The 17,925-nt window shown below is 38.9% G+C and overlaps 1 protein-coding gene across 5 annotated transcripts in view; it reads right to left on the minus strand.

The window, feature by feature from the left end:
* Positions 1-17,925, minus strand: part of DIAPH2 (diaphanous related formin 2) — an 873,267-nt gene that overhangs the window by 197,402 nt on the left and 657,940 nt on the right. The gene's annotated exons all lie outside the window — the stretch shown is intronic.

Genomic DNA, 17,925 nt, shown 5'->3' on the forward strand with positions numbered 1-17,925 from the left:
TTCATAGCATGTACCAACTATTTCACAAAAACTATTTTGTTCCAGAAACCCCAAAGAAAAGGACTCCATAACAAGAACACATCTCCAAGACTTTGCCTGGAGGTGTGCATACTGAAATCTTTTTTCTTCATATTAGCAGACAAAATAGTTATAAAAAGCCCAGAAAACACTTTCAAAAAAATAATTTCCCGACTTCCAAGAATTATTGGTACCTCCCCCTACTGACTCCACCAAGCTAGCATTAGGTTCAAAGTACAAAATGATCTGGCTCCTGCAGACAAACTCAAAGCCTACCACTTAAAATAAACTGGAATAATAGAAATATAATCTTACAGCAGCGTTCCTCAACCTCAGCACTACTGTCATTTTGGACTGGATAATTCTCTGTTGTAGGAGCGGTCCTGTGCATTGTAACATGTTCAGCAGCACCCCTGATCTCTACTCACTAGATGCCAGGAGCACCCACCCCCATTTGTGACAACCCAAAGTGTCTTCACAGATGACCAAATGTAGCCCAGGCTGAGAGCTACTAACCTAGGAGGTTTCGTAAAGATAATTTATTCACAAAAAATTCCAAAGTGCCTGCTCTGCTGAATCCAGCTTCTTTTCACAGATGTGGAAACTGAGTTCCAAATGAGTTGAACTACTTGCCTAAGGTCACACATTTTTGTAACCGCAAAGTTGGGAACAGAGCTCATGTCTCTTTACTCTTGGTTTAGTGTTTGTTTTATTCTTCAAGGAAGAAAAGAGGATATGCTGTGATGCCAAAAGCACAAGCAACCAAAGAAAAAATAATAAACAAGACTTCATCAAAACGAAAAACTTTTATCCATCAAAAGACAGTCAAGAAAGTGAAGAGGTAATGCACAGAATGGGAGAAAATCTTTATAAATCCTTTAACTGTCAAGAATATATAAAAACTCTTATAACTCAACAATAAAAAGACAAATAGCTCAATTAAAAATGTGGAAAGGATTTGAGTAGATATTTCTGCAAAGAAGATAAACATATAGCCAATAAGTACATCAAAAGATGTTTGACATCATTAATCACTAGGGAACTGCAAATCAAAACCACAATGAGGTACCACTTCACACCCACTAGAATGGCAATAATAATAACAATAATAATAATAACAACAACAACCTAGATAATAACAAGTGAGGATGTGGAGATACTGGAACCCTTTGCATTACTGGTGTGAATATAAGATGGTGAGTCATTTTGGAAAACAGCTGCTTAAAAAGTTAAACCATGAGTTACAATATGACCCAACAATTTCATTCCTACATATAGACGAGAGAAAAGAAAACACATGTTCATACAAAAACTTGTACAAGAGTGTTCATAGCAGCATTATTCCTAATAGCCAGTAAGTGGAAACAATCCAAGTGTCCCTCAAATGATAAATGGATAAACAAAATGTGGTATATATCCATACAGTGGAATATTATTCAACCATGAAAAGAATAAAGTACTGAAATATGCTGCAACATGGAGAAACCTTAAAATACTATGATAAGTGAAAGAAGTCCGACGCAAAAGGCCACATACGGTACGATTCCATTTCCATGTAATGTCTGGAATGGGCAAATCCATAGAGACAGTAGACAGAAGTAGATTAGTGGTTGCCAGGATGGGGGACAGGGGAGTGGTGAGTAACTGCTAATGATTATAGGGTTCTTTTGGGGATGATGAAAATATTCTGGAATTAGATAGTGGTGATGGTTGCAGAACCTTGTGAATATATTAAAAATACACTAAATCGTGTACTTGAAAATGGTGCATTTTTTTATGTCAACTACATACCAATAAAATTAATAAAAATTAAAAAAAACCCAGATGCTTGAGAAAGGCAAGATTTAAATAAAATTGTGAGTTAGAAAAAAATATAATGTGAAAAGGCAATGTATTTTCAGGCTCTGATACTAACAAGTTGTATGATCTTTGGTAACATAAGAGGCAAGTAATAGAGGAGAGAAGGGAGGTTAATGTTTGTATCTATTTTATTACTGGTCAAATCTCTGATCTGGTAAATAGTCACCGACATCTGGGTGGACTCTTCTAACATCAATCTAACAGGCTGTTTAGCTGCTGGGCGCTGTCATTTATTATGAAGATGGAAAACAACTGGTAACCTGCATTTGTATTTCTTCCTTGTTCTGATAACAGCTATTCTTTGATGGAAATCTATTATGTGCCAGGTGTTTTAGGTATAAATGATTTCTAACATTTACAGAAACTCTGCAAAGTATCTATTATTTGTTCTCATTTTACAGATGATGAAACTTAGGTTCAGGTAGGTTAAGTGAGATGCCCAAGGCTACTCAGCTACTTTAGTACCAGAACCAGTATGTTCACTTACACTACTACCATGATGCTTTCCAAGTACAACTTGCCAGACAAAATACAGGACACTCAGTGAAATTTGAATTTCAGATAAACTATGAATTATTTTTAGTATAAGTATATCCCATATAATACTTGAGCTATACTTACACGAATAAAACCCATGCAATATTTGGGACACATTGATATGGAAATTATTCATTACCCATACAATACTTAGGGTATACAGGATATACTAATACTCAAAAAGTCTTGTAATATTTGGGACACTTTGATACTAAAAAAATATTCATGGTTTATCTGAAATTCGAATTTAACTGGGTATCTATTTTTATTTGATAAATCTAGCAATCCTATTCCCAAGACTGTTGTTTTTTTATAGGCATCCTTTCACAGACTAAGACCATCTAATGCAGACAGTAGAATGATTACAAAAACACAAAAAAGTCCAAATCTAAACTATATTTTGAGAACAGAAGCGTCAATATAGATTACTGATAGGAATTATGTGGTTCATGGGCTGGAATCATACTATTTCTATAGCATTCTCCATATATTTTTTTCCTTTTCATTTCTTGAAAATAAAGCAAAACTAAAAATATGTTTATATAAAAATCTAAACTGATACAATTTGGGGTAGAAGAAAATAAGAAAAAAATATTCATTCTTTAATGAATATTAAAGAATCACTAATGAAGAAATGTGAACAGGTTAAATTTCTTTTTTTTGCAGGGATGCATCATATTTTATTTAGCTGTTCTCACTATAATAAACGTTATGTGGCAGGTTAAATGTCTGTATGAAAGGGAGACTTGAAACTGGCACTACAAAATTAACATGAACTCATAGTAAATCATGAAATGGACCAAGTACTAGGTCCATCGGATAACATCTTAAATGTTTCAGGAATAGATTTAACTACAAAACCATCGCACAACCGTCATGCTTTGAAATGGCATGTGCAATCCTAAAGAGACCAAATAGAAGAAGAATATAATGTCTATGGGTTGACATTAATGAAAATGAATGAAAGCATTTTTCAAGCCACACAGACTGCGCAGTATGATTCTGGTCCTGCTGTCACCAGTTCTGTCTTCACAAAGAGGTCTCATGCTGAAAACAAGCCCCTGTTCCTCTTGGTGCTTTCACTCTTTGGCTCTGGCTTTAGGAAATTAGGGGTTAGAAACACGTGCCTGTTGAATTCTCTCTCCTTAAGAAAAAAATGAAAAAGAGAAAGGGAAATCTTAACTATGGTTTCAATCAATAATCTTGAGTTTTACCAGACTGAAAGATGAGACGTTTCAAGACTTGGTTTAACTCTCCTAAAAATATGAAACCTGACGTGGAGAGAACTCTTTTGGAGGATGAGCTATTTTCTTTTCATCCTAATTCCTATAAAACAAAACCCAAATAATTAAAAGAATAAAAGCAATAGGAGCAAATTTAAGTTCAGGGTTTAAAAAAAAATTCCTTAAATAAGTGACTGTGATTTACAGCAATTTATATTTGCTGAGCCTCACCAAACATTTTAAAACACTAACTCATGAGTCCTTAAACATCCTCCTCAAATAAGCTTCAGTCATTATTTCTTAGGGCTGGGAATGCCAACTGATTATATTCTGTCAATGTACAGGACTGTGTTCTGTTAAAAGAATGCTAATTGAAGAGAGTGTTGTGGTAGTAACCTCAAACAAGATAAAGAAATGTTACAGAAAAAAAAGTCTCAGTTTTACTGGCATATCAGTTTTTCAAAAAGCAGTAAAGAGTACAAAAGGAGCAAAATACAACAGATAATGTGTCTAGGATTTACTGCAAAATATATTCTCCAATTTTAAATCTCTCACTGAAATCTCTGTTGACCCGCTGGAAAATATGAATAAATTTAAAATCTTAGTTCCCATGCTGTACATAATTAACAAATGAGACCTATGGACTAAAAATGTCATATGAAAAAAAAAAGGCCCGCATGTAAATGCCAAGACCTTCCATTTATTCCAATCATGCTTTAAGGAATGGATGAAACTGGTTCAGAAAATTCCAAGGGGCTCAGATGCCAGCCTCATTCACGTCAGGTCTACACGAAGGAAGCATCTTTCAACCTTGTGAGATCTGAAAACAAAACCCATTACCAATGAAAAACATTCCTTATTTCCACTGTCTTCAGTGGCTTACTATCCCAGTGCTGACTGCAGAAGCACTTTGCAAGCACTGTGATCTCACTGAAAGCCGAAGGTATATTTGACGGATGGAGAAGTGGAGAAATTAGGAAGGAAAACGGATCTTGGAGTCAGATAAACCTGGTTTCAAATCCAAGCTCCCTCGACTTAGCCTAAAAGCTATGTGACCGTGAACAAGTTAGTTCCTTCATCTCTTGGAGCTTTAGTTTCCACATCTGCAGACTGGAGATCCTCAAAATCATTTGGCTTTTAAACAGATTAAGGGAAATAATGTTTATATAAAACACTGAAGACAATGGCTGGTAGAGAAGAAATGCCCGATGCACACTGGCGCTGATTACTGTGTGTAATAGAAATACCTGAAAGTTTGAATAGCAAGAATTTGATCACTAAGAAAAAAATGACCACGTGTTTCCAATGGATTACTCTGTACAACCCTCCCCCTCTCTTTTGGAGGTCATGAGGGTGTGATTTCTGACTAGAAAGGTAGCATCTTGACACAGTCTACCTTCACAAGCATACTGAATATCATTTTTAATTGTCCTATATTACTGGCAACTAAGGTCGTTTAAAAAAATCCATGATATATCAGCATCACTTGGCACTCACGAAAAAAAGAAAAGAAACTAGAAATGCATTCCTTTCTCTTTTGGACCATCCTGGGTACCTCCTGTGTGAATATACTTGGCAAGATTTGCGATTCATTACCATATCCAAAGCTGCATGAGAGTCGAGTCACGTAACCTTAAAAGAATGTAAATTGGAAATGTCCTGGTAAATAAATTGGTAACTCTGGTGCCAGAGGCTTACTGTGATCACACTGCTGAGTATTTCTCCATTCATCAGGGATGTTAGAATGATTCACAAATGATATGAAGTCAAATCATTTGGCAGCAATACACAGAAACTTGGTATGTATTATACTGAAAATCTTTTTATACACTAAACATGTGTCACCGAGATACTGTTTTTCCTGAAAACTCAACAAATCAGGTGAAACTCTCCCTTTTTTTTATCTTGAACTGTCCTAGCACTTGATTCTCTCTTAGCTTTCATCCAACTGTGCTTTTAGGTTTTTTTTGTACCTTCTTTGTTTTATGCTAACCACTTCAGAATTTTAAAATGTTTCTTTTAACCACCTCTTTTAAAAATAAGATAGAACAACTAAAATTTAAATTAAAGAACTGCTGACACGGATACTGTAAATTTCTGTCTTTCCTAGATAAGTATGACGATTCTAAGGCTTTGTTTTTTACGCATCTCATTGGTGAGACTTCTAAAAATTCCTGACCTGTAATTTTATGTCCACAGGAAAGATAATGGGAAAGATGCCTGTTTATTTTGTTCCTCTGAAGTTGGGACCCACAATCTAAACATTCTCAGGAGAATAGCACACCCTTGTCAACCCAGGATGGTCTGTAGGAGCTGAGAGCTCTGGTGTAAATCCCAGCTGCCTAGGCACTATCATGATTTATTCTGTTGGGCTATTTACTTAACTAAGCTAAGCCTCTTTTCCCCATCTGTGAAATACCTGTACTTCACAGTGCTGGTTTGCAATTTCACGAGAAATTGCACATAAAGCCATTCAACACAGTGCCTGGCACACAGAGTGTGTTCAATGAACAGTTAGTACATTATTACGTTATTCCACAGTTGGGCAACACTAATGCCCTGTGCAATTCGGGATGTGTACTCCATGTCCCCCAGCCCAGGAGCATGTCCGCATATGTGCATGCGCACTGGGGAGAAGGAAGAATCCTTTTGGATATGGAACTCTTACAGTATCAGGTAAAAGTATGAGGAACCAAAACACATATTCTCTCTCATACTCACAAACTTTGAACAGACAACAGGACTTGCCTTTCTGAGTCATGAGAAAAACAATACAGACAGAATCGATAGACCAACAGGGAGTTGTGGGGAGGGATGAAATTCTGTGTTAACATACCATGTTGGACAAATCTAAGAAACAAAAACCACAGAATATTTTGTTCTGTGGACTAACGATGAAATTCACCCATCACCTTACTTAAGGTTCAACACACCTTACGGGGCTGGTGGTATAAACTGAGGGATAAAGGTTCCTGGGGAAAGGCTGGGTTTTATTCTTGTTTTTGTTTTCTTTGGTGTTATTCTTTGTTTTTTGTTTTTTGTTTTTTACATGTGGAGTTAGTTCTGTCATGTCCCTAAGAAAATGAAGCACAAACTATAAGAAGAGGCCACCTGATTTGGAAATTAGAAGTTTGCTTTTATTTCTTTTGTATTTATTTCAGCATGTGGTATTCACTTGATCTGCCTAAAGATTTATGGAGGGATCGGGGAATTAGCCTACACTCAGTCCTCCACCCCAGGCCCTGCTAAGCTTCCTTACACTGTTCCTACCTTTACCCATAGGAGGCTGCTGGTCCTGCTGGAAAACCATCTACTGAAGGGTCTCAAATGGACAATAAGATGAATGGTACAACGTTTTTGCTGGTTGATGGGGTTCTCATTTAATTTTAGGCATAACAGGAGGCAAAATCGGTAGAAATTGGAACAGTGTCCAAAGCAGTGAACTAGGATTACAGCAGCATTGCTCTGTCCCTGTCCCAGAGACGTCCTGATCATGACAATGAACAGGAAAGGTAACACTAGGTAGAATGCCTTTTCATCATTTCATAAAAATCATTTCTTAAAAAAAATTCCCCTTCTTTCCCTTCTACTCTGCTTCATATTGATAGATACCTAATACATTCTTTCCTTGAATTGTTTTGGCAGCTAATGACTTTTGCAATTTGCTGCACTTGCCTGTAACCAAGGATAAGAGTTTTGGGAAGCACAGACCCCAATGCATGTTACCGCTAACCAGTGTGTAACATGTAGCAGTGGATGAATACCCTAAAGAATACAAAAGGTAACAGTAAACCAGGACTTGTATCCTCTTCCACATCTTCCTCACTCCCATTTTAGAATGACCATGTCAGGTTACGAATGGGATGATGTGAGCCGTGATTAGTTTTTCAGCATTGGAACAAAGAATCGAACAACCAGGTGATTAGAGAAAAATCCTACATAAGATGGTGGCAGTGATTCATTAGATTTTTCAACTGCAACTGGGGACGAATTAAGGCTTTCCATTAAAGAAAGGAAAGAATCCTACACTTTAATTAACATCAAACAACATTAGATATCCCTTTTCTATAGTTTTTCACAGTGCTTAAAAGGCGTATTGGATTGAAAGAGTCACGACAAATGCTTGGGGCAAAGAATTTTCAGCGGCAGCAACCACACTCTGAGAATCAGTCAGTACCTGGGAAGGTTTTGTCAGCACTATAATACTGCTCAACTTTTTCTTTCCCAGAGATGTCCACTTAGGATGGTACGAGTGACCTATCGGGTTCCTCTTATGCAAGATTTCATGAATATTTCACCAACCAATCAACTACAATTGTAACTGAGAGGTATAGCTTTCTCACTGGGGTAATTGAAACCTTGATTAGCTTATTAAAGTACTTAGGTGTGTCAGTAATAGACACTGGACACGTATGAATACTGTGGTCAGATGGGGATTAAAGCTGTGCTTATTAACCTATGTAAATATGATTTGAATCACAGAAGTCTAATGGGCCACAGGTAAAACCTGATAAACCTAATCAAACAAAATATACATTTTCTGCCCCCTTAGTTTCCTGAGATACTCTGGCCTTCTTCCCTACAGAACAGATTGCTTTCTCTCCATCTCCTTTCTAGACTACCCTGCCATTACCCACCCTTTCATTTTTGCCTTCCCCTAAAGCTCTGTCCTCATCCTTTCCCCCGCCGTCCTTCCTTCTCCATTCTCTCTGTCTGTCTGCCAGAGAATCCATGTATTCCTCCTCAGAGACGAAGAAAAGAAAGCCCTTCCAGTAGCTGACAAGGCCTTATATGACCTGGCCCCCTACCGCCTCTATGACCTCATCTTCTCCTCTGTCCTAGCTCTCTGGTCTCCTTCCCTCAGCACCTTTACATGTCTGATCCCTCTGCTCTGTCAGCTCCATCAAGTCTGCTGCTTAAATGTCTGCTTAGCAGTGAGGCCATCCCTGACCACCTTACATAAAATCAACCCCCAACCAACTCCCTAGCTCCCTCTCCCCTACCATAGTCTTCATAACAGAAAAGGTCAAAACCCAGCAAAACTTTAGATACCCTTCATATTTTCTAAGAATGAGCAGCTGGGGCTACTTAATTTATATAACATTTCTTAAAAATGCCACTGCTTAGCATTTCTGAGGCCTGATGCCCATGACATGTCACACTGACATAGCTCAACACTGCCGTGAAAATTCACTTGTGTAGAGAGGAGTGTTTAAGAAGACTCTCCAAAGGTTAAAAAGGAAAGATGGATTCTAATTTTGAAAATCAGTCTTTGTTTTGAATGAGACGTTTGCGGGATTCACAAACACCAGTAATACACAGCTTTCCCAGTCATCTTTTGGTTTAAGGCAAAGCCATTTCAGGTTTGGGTGGAAGGTTTATCTGAAAAGTTCCTCAAGTTTATTTGTATAAATGACTCCCTTTCGGCAGAGGGGAGCCTCATAGAAAAACTGGTCAGCTGCAGGTGGAGGAAGCCGGTTAAGTAAATCCTAGTACACGTTCACTTAAGGAGCCCTCCTGTATTCAGCACAACCAGCTTACTGTTCAGCCTCCTTAGGAAACAAATAAAAAATTAATGGATCTTTCACAGGCTGTACATATCTGGAGGATTGACAGACAAACAGATCTTTGTACACCAGTGCGGTCGTGAAGAGAATCGCAAAGGTAAATTATTAAAAGTGAGAAAAAAGAAAACAAGACTGTTATGTGCAAATCTTCTTGGATATTAAACTTGCAGTGGTTACAAAGCGGTCATGCACCAATAATGAAGGCTGGCTGTGATCCCCAAGGCCTTCTTTTAAAATTTACCTTACAATTGCAAAAGCATGTGATCTGGAGTTGGAGGAAAAACTGCCTCTCCCGTCACAGTCTATTAGAATGCTGAACTCTGATTAGCTAGAAGTTAATCTGCAATCTGTAGCATGGAAAAGGTTTCAAATGCTACAGGTTTCTGCAGACGCATTTTTCTTAGCAGGTATTTGAGTAGCCCTCTTTCCATTTGGGAAAGAAAAACAATTGAGTTCGACATGCCTCTGCGGACCTCTACTTGATTAAAATCTATGAAGCGCTTTGAGCGTATATAGGAAGTTAATCTATAACTTTTTAAAAAAATGTTATCTTGAATCAAAGGAGCAAAATGAAACTCTAAAGTGACTGATACAATATTTTAATGGGAAAATGTTTTGGAGATGTATGGGCGGGGGGGGGAGGAATAAAACAAGTGGCATGTTACAGGTCTGGGAGCTGAGTTTACTGCCGCCTTACTGTCACTATCTTAGAAGATGGAAGAGGCAGCACAATCGATAAGGTTTTTGATGAGACCAATTTGGGTGGATTGAAAAGCACCTTGGAGACTTGGATAAGAATATCAAATTACCTTGACAAGTAGAAATATAGACTCAGAACAGGAAGGGCCCTCTGAAAATGCTTGTTCTGACCTCCTACCTATGAATAGGGTTCTTTGAACTCCCATAGGAACCTGTGCCAATACTTAATCACTTCTAAAAGAAAATACTTCCTTATGTCTAACTAAAAGCTGTCAGTTTCTTATGGACATATCTTATATATTGGTCACTGAGAAATAAAAACCTGGTCAATATCTTCCTTAACATTTTTTGCACAGAAGTGTAACTTGTTCCCAGGACACGTGGTGCCTGAGTGCCACAAAAGTCAAGCTAATTCTTAAATGCAATGTAGGGGAATGTCTGTTTGTAGGATAAACGTTGGGGAGGAAGGATGGAGTCAGACGGGCCCTTAGGAAAATTTGTTTGGACTCCAAATTAAGCCACTCGATACCATTTTCTAGAGTAACGACTCTCTCATAGAGAGTTCTTTCTAAAAATTTAATAATGTTTAGGTTTTCCTCTGGGCCTTCTCTCTACTTGTTGGACATTACTTTTTAAATTATAGCCTTCTCCATCTTCATACACTTCCTCCCCTCAAAACAGACAAAGCTGGAAACAATAACAAAACAAGAGACGGGCTAACCAATATGTAGTGTAAGGATATTCCCAGTTTTCCATGCTCTAATTCTCCTAACACACTCGTATCATAGCATTTGTTTTGTAACATCTTAAGGGCCAACTGTAAACGTATAAGATTGGTTCCGAGGGCCAGCCAAGGGGCGCGTTGGTTAACACGTTAAGCTTCATGTCAGTCACTGGCGACTGACACTATACTTTCCATTCGGACCGCGTCAGTCGCCGGTGACTGACGATATACAATTTAAAAAATTATATTCTTTTATTAGGAAAACTAATTTCACTTGAATCGCTTTCACACATTTCTTCTACTAACATTGTCACTGTTACGGGTAAAGAAAAATGTTTTAAATTGCACTGGAACACGAACCACAGACAACTGACTGAAGAGAAAGCATATCGGTGAAATGGGATATCACGGGCTACACGGGAAGGAAGGCAAAACAGGCTTGGCGCTTAACGTGTTAAGAGCTGGATTGGGATGCCAGTTCTGAGCAGCAGGGCCCCGGTTCGGATCCCACATGGGGGCCAGTGATGCTGTGCCCTCTACAGCTAAGATGATGAACAACATCTTGACCTGGAGTTGGGCTGCCGTGAGTGGCTGGCAGCCAGCGTGAGAGGCCGTCCAATGACCAGCGACTGATTGCCTCACCAGAGAAGAGGGCAATGATAATACCAACATGGGCCAGTGAAGTGACGTCCTCCACAACTAGACTGAAGAACAAAAGGACGGCAACTTGTCTGTTCCCCTCCCCTAACACCCCAATAAAATCTTAAAAAAAAAAAAGACTGGTTCCCATATATCTGTTGAAACCATGTATCCTGTCCTTCAAATAACCACCTTGGAAAGCCAGAAACTTATCTCCATGAGGGTCATTGGTGATTGAAACTACACTTTCAGAATTAATCTCTGAAGCAAATGAAATCAGTCTCATTATTTCAAATTCACAATATTTTTGACCACAGATTTTGTTGCCCAGTTTGCTCATACATCTTATTCATAAAACTCAGCTCAATATCACTTTTGGTCATTTTCAAAAATCAAATCCACTCTCAAATTGCAAAGATTTAGTACCCCTGAAAAGATCTAAAGCACATGCTATACAACCCTTAAGGAAAAACCAAAACAGGCATTTCCAAAACATTCAGATGTCATCATCTTTCAATTATGGTAACAAGGGGGGTAAAATTCCTTTGGTGCTACACATGATTTGTCTTTAAAAAATAGACATGCCTCATATAATGCTGATTCATGGTTAGTACTCTTGCACTAAAAATCAAAAACCTTTTTCTAGGAAATTTGTGCACGTTCTTGCCTCTATGCTACCTGCTTACTGCCCTTAATTATTTTATATTTTACTAATTCCTAACTGAACTTGATCTTATTTCTGTGGGAACACGCACATAAAACAAAATTAACGAAGTGTTAGAAATCTCTCCGGACATATTGCCACTGATATAGAGAGAGATAGGGAAAGAAAGAAGTGGCCAAGGAAGCAGAAAAGCTAAGACAAATGCAGCCCTATTTGTATTTAGTGACTTGTACCTTCACTGACAACCAGGAAACATTCATTCATTTGTTGAGTATCTACCATGTATTGTCACATACTGTTCTAGTTCCTGGGGGATCGACAATGAGCATTACGGTCAAGGCATTTGTACTCCTGGCACGTAAGGGTCATCCAAAGAGGCACTAGCGCACTCACCCTCTTTTCGTCAATTTCCCAGACTCACTCACCTGGAGCACTGTCTTACTGTCAGTTGAAATAATATTCTAGAGTCTGGAATCTAGATCCTGTTTTTTTTGTTTTTGTTGTTGTTGTTGTTGTTTGGTAAATCATCAAGAATGAATGTCACATGGGAGGGAATCAAAATCTTAGCAAATAGAGATTTCATTCTCTTGGATATGAGGCACCACTTTTTTTTCCAAAGTAAATTAAAATGGTTTTGCTCAATTTGCTTTTCACAAAGAAATCTTGATTGCCAGTCAGAACTCTGTGTTCTTCTAAGTAGAAAGTGATTGTTTGATGAATTGTGCTACCTTCCAGGATATTGACAGCAAGATGTTCTTACAGTAATTATGGGGTAGCACCTTTCCCTTTATTGATGTTGCCTGAACAATCAGAGTAATTTTCATTTGTAGAGAAATATATATAACACTAAACAACTACAACTTGTGGAAAGCTAACAACACAAATGCAAAAGGGAGCACTGATGAGGCATGGGAAAGTATGGCAACACAGCCCCGAGAGGTCAGAGCGGCCCTCATGCTAACCCGACACGTCCATGCTATCTTGTTGGTAAGGGAAGTGTCATTCTCATTAATTAGAAGACAGAGAGCATACCGACCGGTAAACCTCTCTCTCCTTCCTCAGATTAAATTCCAGACCCTAAGGACTGCTTCACTAGCCATCACTACAAGATGCACTCATCCTTTCTTAGATATGATGTTACTATAGCTGTTAAATATTTAACAGGCATTCAGATACCCATATTATTTCCTTTATGTACATTTGCTTCAGTCTTGGCTTAGTTTAACAGCCTCTGAAAGGGCAGGCACTGTGTTGGTTTCGGTTGCTTCACGTGTGATATTATATTCAGATAAGTGCTCCTAAGTTTAAGCCCAATATAGCACCTAAGATAAAGGAGGCACACAATGAATATTTCTTAATTAACGAGGACAGTGATGATTAACTTATTGTAAATACTAGCTTTGCATGTGTGATAACATTATTTGAGTTTATTCTTTTGACAAGCTGGCCTTTTTAAAGAGCTGTGCTTAATAAATGGGCGAAACAACTGTAAGAGCAGACAAGGATTTACCAGGAAGCGAATGAAGCAAAAGCATCAGGACCTCTCCCTTGCATGGGAGGGGCGCTGGCAATGTGTTTTTGTAAGATTTGCAAAAGCAAGGTATGTTTATGTTCTTTGCCTTAAAAGTTTCCTCCCAAATTGTATACAAGCAGGCCTCACAAATGTGAATCCTCCTGTGTTTAAGGGATGCATACAAACCTGAAAAGAAGTCTGAGGAAGAATAGACAAAGTGCTAAAAGTTTGGGAAATGCCAAACTAGGGACAAAAAAATAGATAATTAGGCTCAGGGGAGATGGGATTAAGGGATGTAACTATGTCTGTGGATGTGAACTGGATATTGATTTAAAGGACAAAGCTTATCAGATATCTTCCATATTTCCAGAAGGCAAAATAATAGGGCCTGCATTTGAATCCGAAGAAAAGAAACTCGGAGAATTCAAACAACTTTACAGTAAGAATGGCAAAGCAGTGAAACCAAGTCAAGTAATGAAACTGCTTTCTCTAGAAATGTATTTGAAAGATTAGCTAGTTAGCTGCTAAAGGGGTTGGGAAAACATGCCAGGAGCCTGAGTTTTGAGATAAATCCACAGGGAAGGCCTCAGTTTCTATTCTAGGATATTTTGGCGGTATGGGTATAAGTGTCTGAGTCATTAGTTTATAAAAAGGATAAATAAAATGATTATACAATTTCACGTCTCTCTTTGACACCATGAATCTGGAGTTGTTACAGCCAGAAAGAGTTGATCTGTGAAAATACCAGGACACAAGGTTGTAGGGCGAATCAATTCAAAATTGGGTTTGGATGGGATAGAGGTCGGAACCAGGGATATTCTGCTTTAAGGTTCCCTTTTCAAAACCAGAAATAATAAGGACATTGTTATATAGTGGTGATTGCATTCTGGGAAGCAAGCCATTCCATCTGTATATGAGCACTGCGGCTACATTCCACAATGCAAAACCCATCTCACTTGTGATTATACCCTTGATCGTGACCTAGATTTGGTCAAATAATATCACTACTTACTTACTTACCGATGGGAATATCCTTTTCTCACTATGCTAATGTTCTACCGCCCTCTTCTTTACCTCCTTCCTCCCCGGGTACGATGCCATTATTTATAGAGTTTTCTGGTTTCATCATGAATCTTCTGCTTAAGTTGCCTTATTTATTGGTACAGAGGGATTTTGCCATTAGGCTTGACATGTTGGACAAATAACTTACTATGGGATTTAGGGAGTTTACAGACACACTGGATTTTATATCCTGTACAAAACTTTGCAATAATAAACGCCATGTTTTAGGTTTGACTTCTTTCAATGTAAACTTTTATATGCCTGTTTGACTCAGGTACTCAAGTACAATGAAATCTCAGTGTTACTTTCAGCCTATTGTGAGTGTTTATACTTAAGTACTTACAAAGGTAAATTATGACACTGTGATATACTTAAGAAATTTAATATGATTAGATTTTATCTTGTAAAACGTATGATTTTTTTCTCTTCTTTTAAAGTGCAGCAACTCCCCACAAGAGAGAAATGGAAACATTTTTTATTCTCTTCAAAGGGTCTTTGTAGGTGGCAAGACTTAGAGAAGGTGGGAAGATCAGGTATATGTTTGAAGAACAGTTCTCTGATGATTTTTATCATAAAGAGAAAAAAGAAATCTTGGAGACATAAGCAGGGACAATCAGCTGGTTATGGTTAAACAATGAAGATTTAAGGTGTCGTAGTCAGTCACCAGTGAGTAGTAAATGACAAAGCGATGCTGACAAATGAGCAGTTGTATGCTACAAAAATACAAATAAAATGGAGGAAACACGGGGTACTTCCTGTACCTACTGAAAGCTCTCTACTCAAGGGTTAAACATGGACAACAGAGTTCACTTTGGGATTTCACAACTTAAGAGTGATGGGGTGAGTGTAGACAAGTTTAAGTACTTTAGTCAAATACTTGCTGAAACTACGTTGATGAAGAGTCAAAGGAGTCACTAAAATAATGAAATGTTTTTGAAAAAAAAAACTGGCAGAGAGGGCCAGGTGAGAGGGTGGAGAGAAAGAATAGCGAGAGGGCTGTGAAGCATTTTATGCAAAAGGCCATTTATTATTAGATTTCTAGCACAGGGGGAACATGATTATCAGTTACAAATACGGTTACTGATCAATAAACACTTGTTGGCTACTTCTATGTGCCACACGCTCTGCTGTGTGATAAAAATTTAAAGACAAGTGAGATGCATTTACTCCACAGCAACTCACAGTGTAAAGAAGAAGACAGATATACACATGAGCAATTACAATAAGCGAGTGGTACCGCACTGCGTCAACTACGTGATATGAGCATACAAAATAGGGAGCAATGAATTCTCCCTTGAGTTGGGGAGGAGGTATTAGGAAAGATGTAATGGAGAAAGTCGTCACTGAATAGAGTCTTCAAGGATGAAGATGACGTCACTGGTGGAAGGGAAGTTGTGAGCGTGACTGCATTACAAGCAGAGGAAAGCACAGTGGTTGGAGGTGGTTAGAGTACTCAGGGATTCCAAATGCTAGCTGAGACTTTGCTGTCACCCATGGGAGGCCATTAAAGGTTTCTGAGAAGGAAGTGTCCCAGTGAGATCTCTATTTTATAAAGAAATATCTGGCAGTGGTATAAAGACAGCGTGGAGAGTGCTAGGACTGAAGAGAGATGAGTGAAAAGATTATTGCAGTAGTTCAGGGGAGAGACAACAAATACCAAAACCAGAGAAGCTAAAGTGAGGATGTTTCAGGCAGAATCAACAAAGAAAAACAGATGTGAATGATGAGAGAGAAGATATCAAGTTGTACCATTAACCAAAACAAAGTATTTATGGGAGGAAGTTGGGAAAAAATGGAGTGAGTTCCATTTTGAATACACTGAGCTTGAGCCAGTTGTGGTAAATCTAGAGGCATTCAACAAGAAATAAACTTGTGTCTAGAGCTGAAGAATAAAATCACAACTCAGGGAAAGAGTGGAAACCATGAGAATAGAGATGAATTGCCCAGGGAAACTTTTGTCGGACCCAGGACAGACCCTTGGAAGTGTTCATATTTAAGATTGAAAGATGGGGGTCCAAAGAAATAGACTGAGGAGAGATTTATACTGAAAATCAAAATCAAGAAATCCTGCCTCATTATGACAAAGGATTAATCTACTGATGAGGCTGTATGTGTATCATACTATAAAGTAGTGTGGGGGGCAATCTGGACTATAAAGCATATACAGTAAAACCTTGGATTGTGAGTAACTTGGTTTGTGAGTGTTCTGCAAGATGAGCAAACATTTCTAATACATTTTAACGTGGTAAATGAGCGATGTCTTGCAATACGAGTAGTTTGTTTCCGGGATGAATTATGCTCGCAAACCGAGGTATTAATACTGTATTGTGTTCCTAACGTAATACAGGCACTATGTGTCTTTTGTGTCCGGGGATGTGTAAGGGAGTTCAGGACCACTGGCTGAGCATGACTTGGGTCTCACACCCTAAGTCTGAGTTCAGCCCCTGCAGTCATCTTGCCCAGCACACAAGTTGAGTGTGGTACCTTCTGCCTCCAGGGCAATACATAAAGAAGTGAACGGGGGCCGGCCGAGTGGCTCCTTGGTTAAGAGTTGGCTTGGGAGTGCAAGCTCTGAGCAGCAGGGCCACCGGGTCGGATCACACATGGGCAAGTGACGCTGTGCCCTCTACAGCTAAGATGGTGAACAACAGCTCGACCTGTAGCTGGGCTGCCGTGAGTTGCCAGCAACAGCGTAGGCTGCAATGGGCTGCCGTGAGTTGCCAGCAGCCGGTGTGAACAGCTGTCCAATGGCCAGAGGCCGATCTGCCTCACCCCGGAAGAGCGCAATGATCACAATACCAACATGGACCAGTGAAGCGACGTCCTCCACAATTAGACTGAAGAACAAAAGGACAGCAACTTGTCTGTTCCCATTCCCCGATTCCCCAACGCTGTTCCCTCCCCCAATTCCCTAATAAAATCTTTTTTTTTTAAATGGCTCTCTGTAAAGGCTGCTGAGGCACAGGAAATTTACCTTTATTAAAAAAAAAGTGAATGTCACCAGGAAAGGGAAGGGGAAATCAACAGCCAAGCTGATACCACAGCTCTTCCAATCCAATCAAACTCCAAACTCCCATATTCTCAAAAGCTAGCCCCTCTTAAGGAAGGGTTGCATTTGAAAGTTAAAATGCAACAGACTGTATGTGTTTTCTATGATTTCCCTATCAGAATCTTTCTTTGACACCCTTGTGCACATGGTCTATGTTAAGAGTCCCCAAGCTTTTTTTGTCAAGGGCCAGACAGTCAATATTTTTTGCCTCGTGGGTCATATGGACTCTGTCTCAGCTACTCAGCACTACTATTTCTGTGTGAAAGCATCCACAGACAATACCTAAATAAATGAGCATGGCTGAGTGCCAATATAACTTTACAAAACCAAGAGGGCAGGCTGGATTTGGTCCCGGGGTCACAGATTGCTG

The sequence above is a fragment of the Hipposideros armiger genome, unplaced genomic scaffold (genome assembly GCF_001890085.2).
Source record: "Hipposideros armiger isolate ML-2016 unplaced genomic scaffold, ASM189008v1 scaffold_56, whole genome shotgun sequence".
NCBI lineage: Eukaryota > Metazoa > Chordata > Mammalia > Chiroptera > Hipposideridae > Hipposideros > Hipposideros armiger.